The 7,178-nt window shown below is 36.1% G+C and overlaps 2 long non-coding RNA genes across 2 annotated transcripts in view; both read left to right on the top strand.

Annotated features, from left to right (window-relative positions):
- The window catches only part of LOC127861513 (uncharacterized), a 170,923-nt gene that overhangs the window by 24,504 nt on the left and 139,241 nt on the right, over positions 1–7,178 (top strand). The window lies entirely within an intron of this gene.
- LOC127861510 (uncharacterized) lies at positions 1,139–3,871 on the top strand. Its single transcript, XR_008040246.1, has 2 exons — positions 1,139–1,318; positions 2,640–3,871. It is a non-coding gene; the product is annotated as an uncharacterized LOC127861510 (long non-coding RNA).

The raw sequence follows: 7,178 nt of genomic DNA, 5'->3' as shown, positions 1-7,178 counted from the left end.
AAAAGGAGAAAATGCTCATCTTGAGCAATTTCTCCTTTTATCACAATTATTTATAAAGTCGTCAGCTATAAACCTGTCAAATCCTGTTAGTGTTTGGTAAAGGGTTAATAATCTCTGGTTCCTTCTTAAGAGCCTTTCACACATTTATAACAAATACAATAGTAGCATCTTTCTTTGTAAAGAATCATCTAAAAATATAATCAGGGCTGTTTGTAAAACATGCATGCCCTCATATGGGCTGTCAGTTGTAGTGGCAGCCATTGTGTGAATACGTTATTTGGCACTGTGACCTTGACCTTTGACCAAGTGACCTAAAAATCAATAGGGGTCATCTGCAAGTCATGATCAATGTACCTATGAAGTTTCATTATCCTAGGCGTATAAGCTTTCTTGAGTTATCATCCGGAAACCATTTTACTGTGTAAAGTCACCGTGACCTTGACCTTTGACCTAGTGACCTGAATGTCAATAGGGGTCATCTGCGAGTCATGATCAATGTACCTATTTAGTTTCATGATCCTAGGTGTAAGCCTTCTCGAATTATCATCCGGAAACCATTTTTCTAAGTTGAGTCACCGTGACCTTGACCTTTTACCTAGTAACCTGGAAATCAATAGGGGTCATCTGTGAGTCGTGATCAATGTACCTATGAAGTTTCATGAAACTCGGGAATAAGCGTTCTTGAGTTAACATCCGGAAACAATTTTACAATTTGGGTCACTGTGACCTTGACCTTTGACCTAGTGACCTGAAAATCAATAGGGGTCATCTGCGAGTCATGATCAATGTACCTATGAAGTTTCATGATCAAGCGGGTCCGTGTATGTACCGTCTTTTCCTTTTTCATTTAACATTCGAAACAACGAAACACGAAAATCAACGCATATAAGTTCATATTCCGATTTTCTAATAATCGAAACTTAAACAAAATACGAAAACAAAATTAACTTCTTTATATCGTTTTTCGTTGTACTTATTATAAAACAAAAAACGAAATTGATTTCCCTGTTCATATTTTGTTTCAATTCATATGACAAAAATAAATGTTTGAAAATTAGAACGGATTGTTTGTTCTCGTTTACCGTTCTTTGTTTGAAAAAAAAACGGTATACGAAAAACGAAAAACGAGTGGCGTTTGCGGGATGTGCTGCTGTCTTGGGGAGGTAACTCTTTAGTGGCTTTTTGCGCGTATTTTTCTTCCTTACATAAGACTTAATCACTTATTTCCATCAGCATGACTTCCTACGTGCTTTTTTCGTGGAGGTAAAGACACGCCCGTAAGGGACAGAGACGTGGATATTTTCAGTTGTTTTTCCAGGTATTGTATTTTTCCAATTTGAAATGATCATAATCTTGACATCGAACGGTTTTCCAACGTACCGGTATTTCATGCCGATCCAGCCGATTAGATAGGGCTATAATTAGCCTCTTATGACAATTTTTGTTCTTTGCCCCTTTGCTATGTAAATTCAGTACTTATTTTACAGAAAAACAAATTCGTTTTAATCCTATAATCATTAGGGAGTTCCTTACATTTTAAGAGCTGCAATACCCCGTCCCCTGAGTCCCGTAATCCTATTTGTATTACCCGTTAGACCCGCATGACAATTTAAGGACACAATAATCGGCGGCGGCTGCTAAAATGTCCCTATGTTTTACTTTTAATGTTACCTTGCATAATAGAATAAATAAAAAAAATCTTAATCTTATGGAACGGTAAAGTGCAAGGTGTCTAATATATAATTTCCAATTCGTTCGATTAATAACAAATACATGTTGCATATCACAACTGCATTGTGATATGTCTAGTGATTTTAGCTCTAAGACAAGAGTTATAACCAAACCCCTTATATGAAACCGCTTTGCACTTGCAGAAAATGAAATTAACTTAAATATAATTAATAAATGTGACAATTTAATAACTTATTAAACAACATATTTAATGTTCCTGAAAGAGCGCCCAAGATATATTTAATGCTAACAAGATATATACATTCCAATGATATTATAAAGACGCTTAATATTTTTTCCTTTAAACGTTACGTTACTTAAAGAAGGCGAATATCATGCGTCACGCCTATAGAATCTACTTGCACTCGTTTAATTGTTCCGTTTAAGACCTTGGTTGTCTCCTAAAATGAAACTCGAATGCCATTATAGAAAAGTGTTTACATTTGTAACAATACGTGTATGATTTGCTGAGTCAATGATATATATGAGGAGCGCGCCATCAAGCGTTCGCTTGCATGATCTGTTAAAGTACATTTATTAGTCGAAAAGTGTATTATTTTATTCGTTTTATACACATCCAGTTCATTTTAACAGTCCTTCAAAAATTGGACAAAATCTGTACACCAAACAAAAACGTTATTAAAAATAAATAAATAAATTTGTAACAACGTCAGAGTTGTAACTTAAAAAATAAAATCCATTGACATAATGTACTATACTTAGCGTTGATTTTTCTGTTATTTGAATGATGTGTTCTCGCAAAGAGTTTCAAATAAATTTATAATTGTTATAAGCAAATGTTCTTTATTCTATCAATGGATTACCAAATATAATCATGCTGATAAAATTTAAAAAGAACTCAGTGCGTGAACCGATAGCATTATAACAACATACATTAATACATTTAGGACCAGTGTCGCAGCCTACATTTGCAACTTGTTGCAAATCACTGGTTGGATGCAAGAACTGCATGGGCACCTGGTATGAGAGCCCACCGCCAGCCAGTTACCCGAAGTGTTTGAGCCAGGACGGCACACGACGTGCCACGACAGGGCTTTATGAGGCCGTGCATGCTCTTAGGAATAATTCACCATACTGTTTGAATGTTTATGTGTGTATGTTTAGCAATAATGTGTTTTTTTTATTTCAGTTCTTAAACAGATATGAATACAGTGTAGTAAATAATTCGATTTTTGTTTATTACTTGAAGAGAAAGGCTACGCCGAACAAAGATAATTTATTGTGCAATGATTATTGTAATGCATGTATACATTAAATCAAATCCAATGACTTGAAACAAAAGCAGGCATGTATATTGGTATATAACTTTACTGTTGATCTTTTCATTATTCCATTAGACTAGCCAAAAAGGGCTGTGCCAAGACTCGTCTATTCTTCCACTATAATACATGTAATAGTGAACATTTTATTATTCAAAATAATAGTTTCAAAGGGAGGAAACTGCGCACTAAGATTAATCATGAGTTATCATCCAAATAAAGCTGCGCAGCGCCCCTCGTTTTCCGTTTTCCGTGTATCGTTTTATCAAATCAAGAACGATAAATGAGAGCAGGCGCTTTGTTTCAATTTTCAAATATTGATTTTTGTAACACTGTTTTACTGCATGAAACAATTTTATCTCTAATGAAAAGGCTTAATAGATAGAACAGTTTTACACTCAATTCTCGACATCAATACAGTTTGTGCGTGCACCTTTTATTTTCAGAGAATTACCAGCGCAAAAGCGTTTATACTTAAAGGCTATATTCTCATATTTAGTACTTACTTCCATATTCCTGTCAACATGTTAACATGTAAAAGTATAAAGAGCAGTGGAAGCGAGGCCTCACTTTAATGTATTGCATTTCAACCCGCGAGGTATCGGGTCAATTCGCGGTTAGTGTGTGAATGTCAGAGTTTATATACAGGTCATCACCGGAGTTCACGGCCAGTAAAATAATCGTTATATAATAAAGACGCTATCCATGAACTAGGTGACCTGGAATGTTCTTAAGACCAGAAACATGTTAAATGAAGGTATTCAGCAATATAATTATGGTATGTCAATAATAGATTCTAAATGTGTTTTCAACAATACAATGATAAATACTATTTTTGATTAATTAAACAATAATTATTCCACCATATTGACTTATGTATTAAGCATGAGCGCGATGATTCTCGATACTGTTAATAATCGAACCAAATGGCAATGCCCGACAAACCACTAAAACAGGTTTGTTCGAAGAACGCGCCTATAAATATGGATACTTCGCGTGTGGCCGGTTGACTCATATGTTTTAATTTCACTTCCATTCTTCTTTTTGTTTTCTGTTTTGTATCTATAGGTTTATGACCAGCAATATGTAATAATGTAAAATAAGCCGCGAAAACTCCGCGTAACATCCAGTACTGCGTGTGATGCAGCTAAGAGCTGCACAGTAAAAGACATTCGCTATCCTTGATCTCATTCGTTGAACTATCAACGCCGTATATCTTTGTTAAAGATATTTTTTGTTTAATTTAAATTGAAACGAAATAGGAATAGACATACACGTTTCGTGTTTTGTTTTGTAATTAGTAAAACGAAAAACGATATATATAAGTCGATTTGTTCTTTGTTTTTTGTATTTGTTTCGGTTATAAGAAAATCGGAATATGAACTAATATGCGTTTATTTTCGTGTTTCGTGTTGTCGAATGCAAAACGAAAAGACGGTATGTACACGGACCCAAGCGTTCTCGAGTTATCATCCGGAAACCATTTTACTATTTCGGGTCACCGTGACCTTGACCTTTGACCTAGTGACCTGAAAATCAATAGGGGGTCATCTGCGAGTCTTGAACAAATTTGGTAGATATTAGATATCACTACATACCAAATTTAGTAGCCCTAGGCTCTATAATTATGAACAAGAAGATTTTTAAAGTTTGCACAAAATAGGCTTTATTTAAGCATATGTTCATTTTTGTGACCCCTGGGGCAGGGGAAAATTTGTCCCCAGGGGCATAATTTGAACAAACTAAGTAGAGACCTATTAGATGTCACTACATACCGAATTTGGTAGAAATAGGCCCAATAGTTATGGACAAGAAGATTTTTTAAAGTTTTCACAAAATAGGCCTTATATAAGCAAATTTTCAACTTTTTGACCCCCCAGGGCAGGGTCAAATTTGACCCCAGGGGCATAATTTGAAGAAACTTGGTAGAGGACTATAAAATGTCACTACATACCAAATTTGGTAGCCGTAGGCACAATGGTTATGGACAAGAAGATTTTTAAAGTTTTCACAAAATAGGCCTTATACTTTCTAAGCAAATTTTCAATTTTTTTACCCCCCCCCGGGGCAGGGTCAAATTTGACCCCAGGGGCACAATTTGAAGAAACTTGGTAGAGGACTATAAGATGTCACTACATACCAAATTTGGTAGCCCTAGGCCCTATGGTTTTTAACAAGAAGATTTCTAAAGTTTTCACAAAAAAGGCCTTATATAAGCGTATGTTCAATTTTGTGACCCTGGGGGCAGGGTCAAATCTGACCCCAGGGGCATAATTTGAACAAACTTGGTAGAGAATTATAAGATGTCACTACATACCAAATGTGGTAGCCCTAGACCCAATGGTTATGGAAAAGAAGTTTTTTAAGTTTTCACAAAATAAGCCCTTCATAATATATATTCAATTTTGTGACCCCCTTGGCAGTTTCAAATTTGACCCCAGGGGCATAATTTGAACAAACTAAGAAGAGAACTATTACATGTCACTACATACCAAATTTGGTAGCCCTTTGCCATATGGTTATGGACAAGAAAATTTTTGAAAGTTTTCCCACAATAGGCCTTATATAAGCATATGTTCAATTTTGTGACCCCCGGGGCAGGGTCAAACTTGACCCCAGGGACAAAATTTGAACAAACTTGGTAGAGGACTATAAGATGTCACTACATACCGAATTTGGTAGCCCTACCCCCAATGTTTATGGACAAGAAGATTTTGAAAGTTTTCAAAAAATAAGACCTTTATAAGCATATATTCAAATTTGTGACCCCATGGCAGTTTCAAATTTGACCCCAGGGGCATAATTGAACAAACTAAGAAGAGAACTATAACATGTCACTACATACAAATTTGGTAGCTCTATGCCATACAGTTATGGACAAGAATATTATAAGTTTTCACAAAATAGGCCTTATAAAAGCATATGTTCAATTTTGTGACCCTCAGGGCAGGGTCAAACTTGACCCCAGAGGCATAATTTGAAAAAACTTGGTAGAGGACTATAAGATGTCACTACATACCAAATTTGGTAGCCCTAGGCCCAATTGTTATGGACAGAAAGATTTGAAAAGTTTTCACAAAATAGACCCTATATAAGCATATGTTCAATTTTGTGACCCCGGGTCAGGGTCAAATTTGACCCCAGGGGCATAATTTGAAAAGATTTGGTAGAGGACTATAAGATGTCTCTACATACTAAATTTATTAGCCCTAGGCCCAATGGTTATGGACGAGAAGATTTTGAAAGTTTTCACAAAATAGGCCTTATATAAGCATATGTTCAATTTTGTGACCCCCGGGGCAGGGTCAAATTTGACCCCAGGGGCATAATTTGAAGAGATTTGGTAGAGGACTATAAGATGTCTCTACATACCAAATTTGATAGCCCTAGGCCCAATGGTTATGGACGAGATTTTGAAAGTTTTCACAAAATAGGTCTTATATAAGCATATGTTCAATTTTGTGACCCCGGGGCAGGGTCAAATTTGACCCCAGGGGCATAATTTGAAGAAATTTGGTAGAGGACTATAAGATGTCTCTACATACCAAATTTGATAGCCCTAGGTCCAATGGTTATGGACGAAAAGATTTTGAAAGTTTTCACAAAATAGGCCTTATATAAGCATATGTTCAATTTTGTGACCCACGGGGCAGGGTCAAATTTGACCCAGGGGCATAATTTGAAGAAATTTGGTAGAGGACTATTAGATTGTTCTACATACAAAATTTGATAGACCTAGGCCCAATGGTTAGGGACGAGAAGATTTTGAAAGTTTTCACAAAATAGGCCTTATATAAGCATATGTTCAATTTTGTGACCCCCAGGGCAGGGTCAAATTTGACCCCGGGATCATAATTTGAAAAAAAAAATTGGTAGAGGACTATTAGATGTTTCTGCATACCAAATTTGATAGCCCTAGGCCCAATGATTATGGACGAGATTTTGAAAGTTTTCACAAAATAGGCCATAAATAAGCAAATTTCCATTTTTGTGACCCCCGGGGCAGGGTTAAATTTGACCCCAGGGGCATAATTTGAACAAATTTGAAAGAAGTTCACCCCAGGAACATTCCTGTGAAATTTCATCAGAACTGGACCAGTAGTTTAGGAGAATTATGTTTTAAGGAAAAGTTAACGCCTGCACGCACGGACGCACGCACGACGGACA

This window comes from Dreissena polymorpha, chromosome 16, assembly GCF_020536995.1.
Source record: "Dreissena polymorpha isolate Duluth1 chromosome 16, UMN_Dpol_1.0, whole genome shotgun sequence".
NCBI lineage: Eukaryota > Metazoa > Mollusca > Bivalvia > Myida > Dreissenidae > Dreissena > Dreissena polymorpha.
The sequence above is the reverse complement of the archived record's forward strand: the minus strand, read 5'-3'. Positions and strand labels throughout refer to the sequence as shown.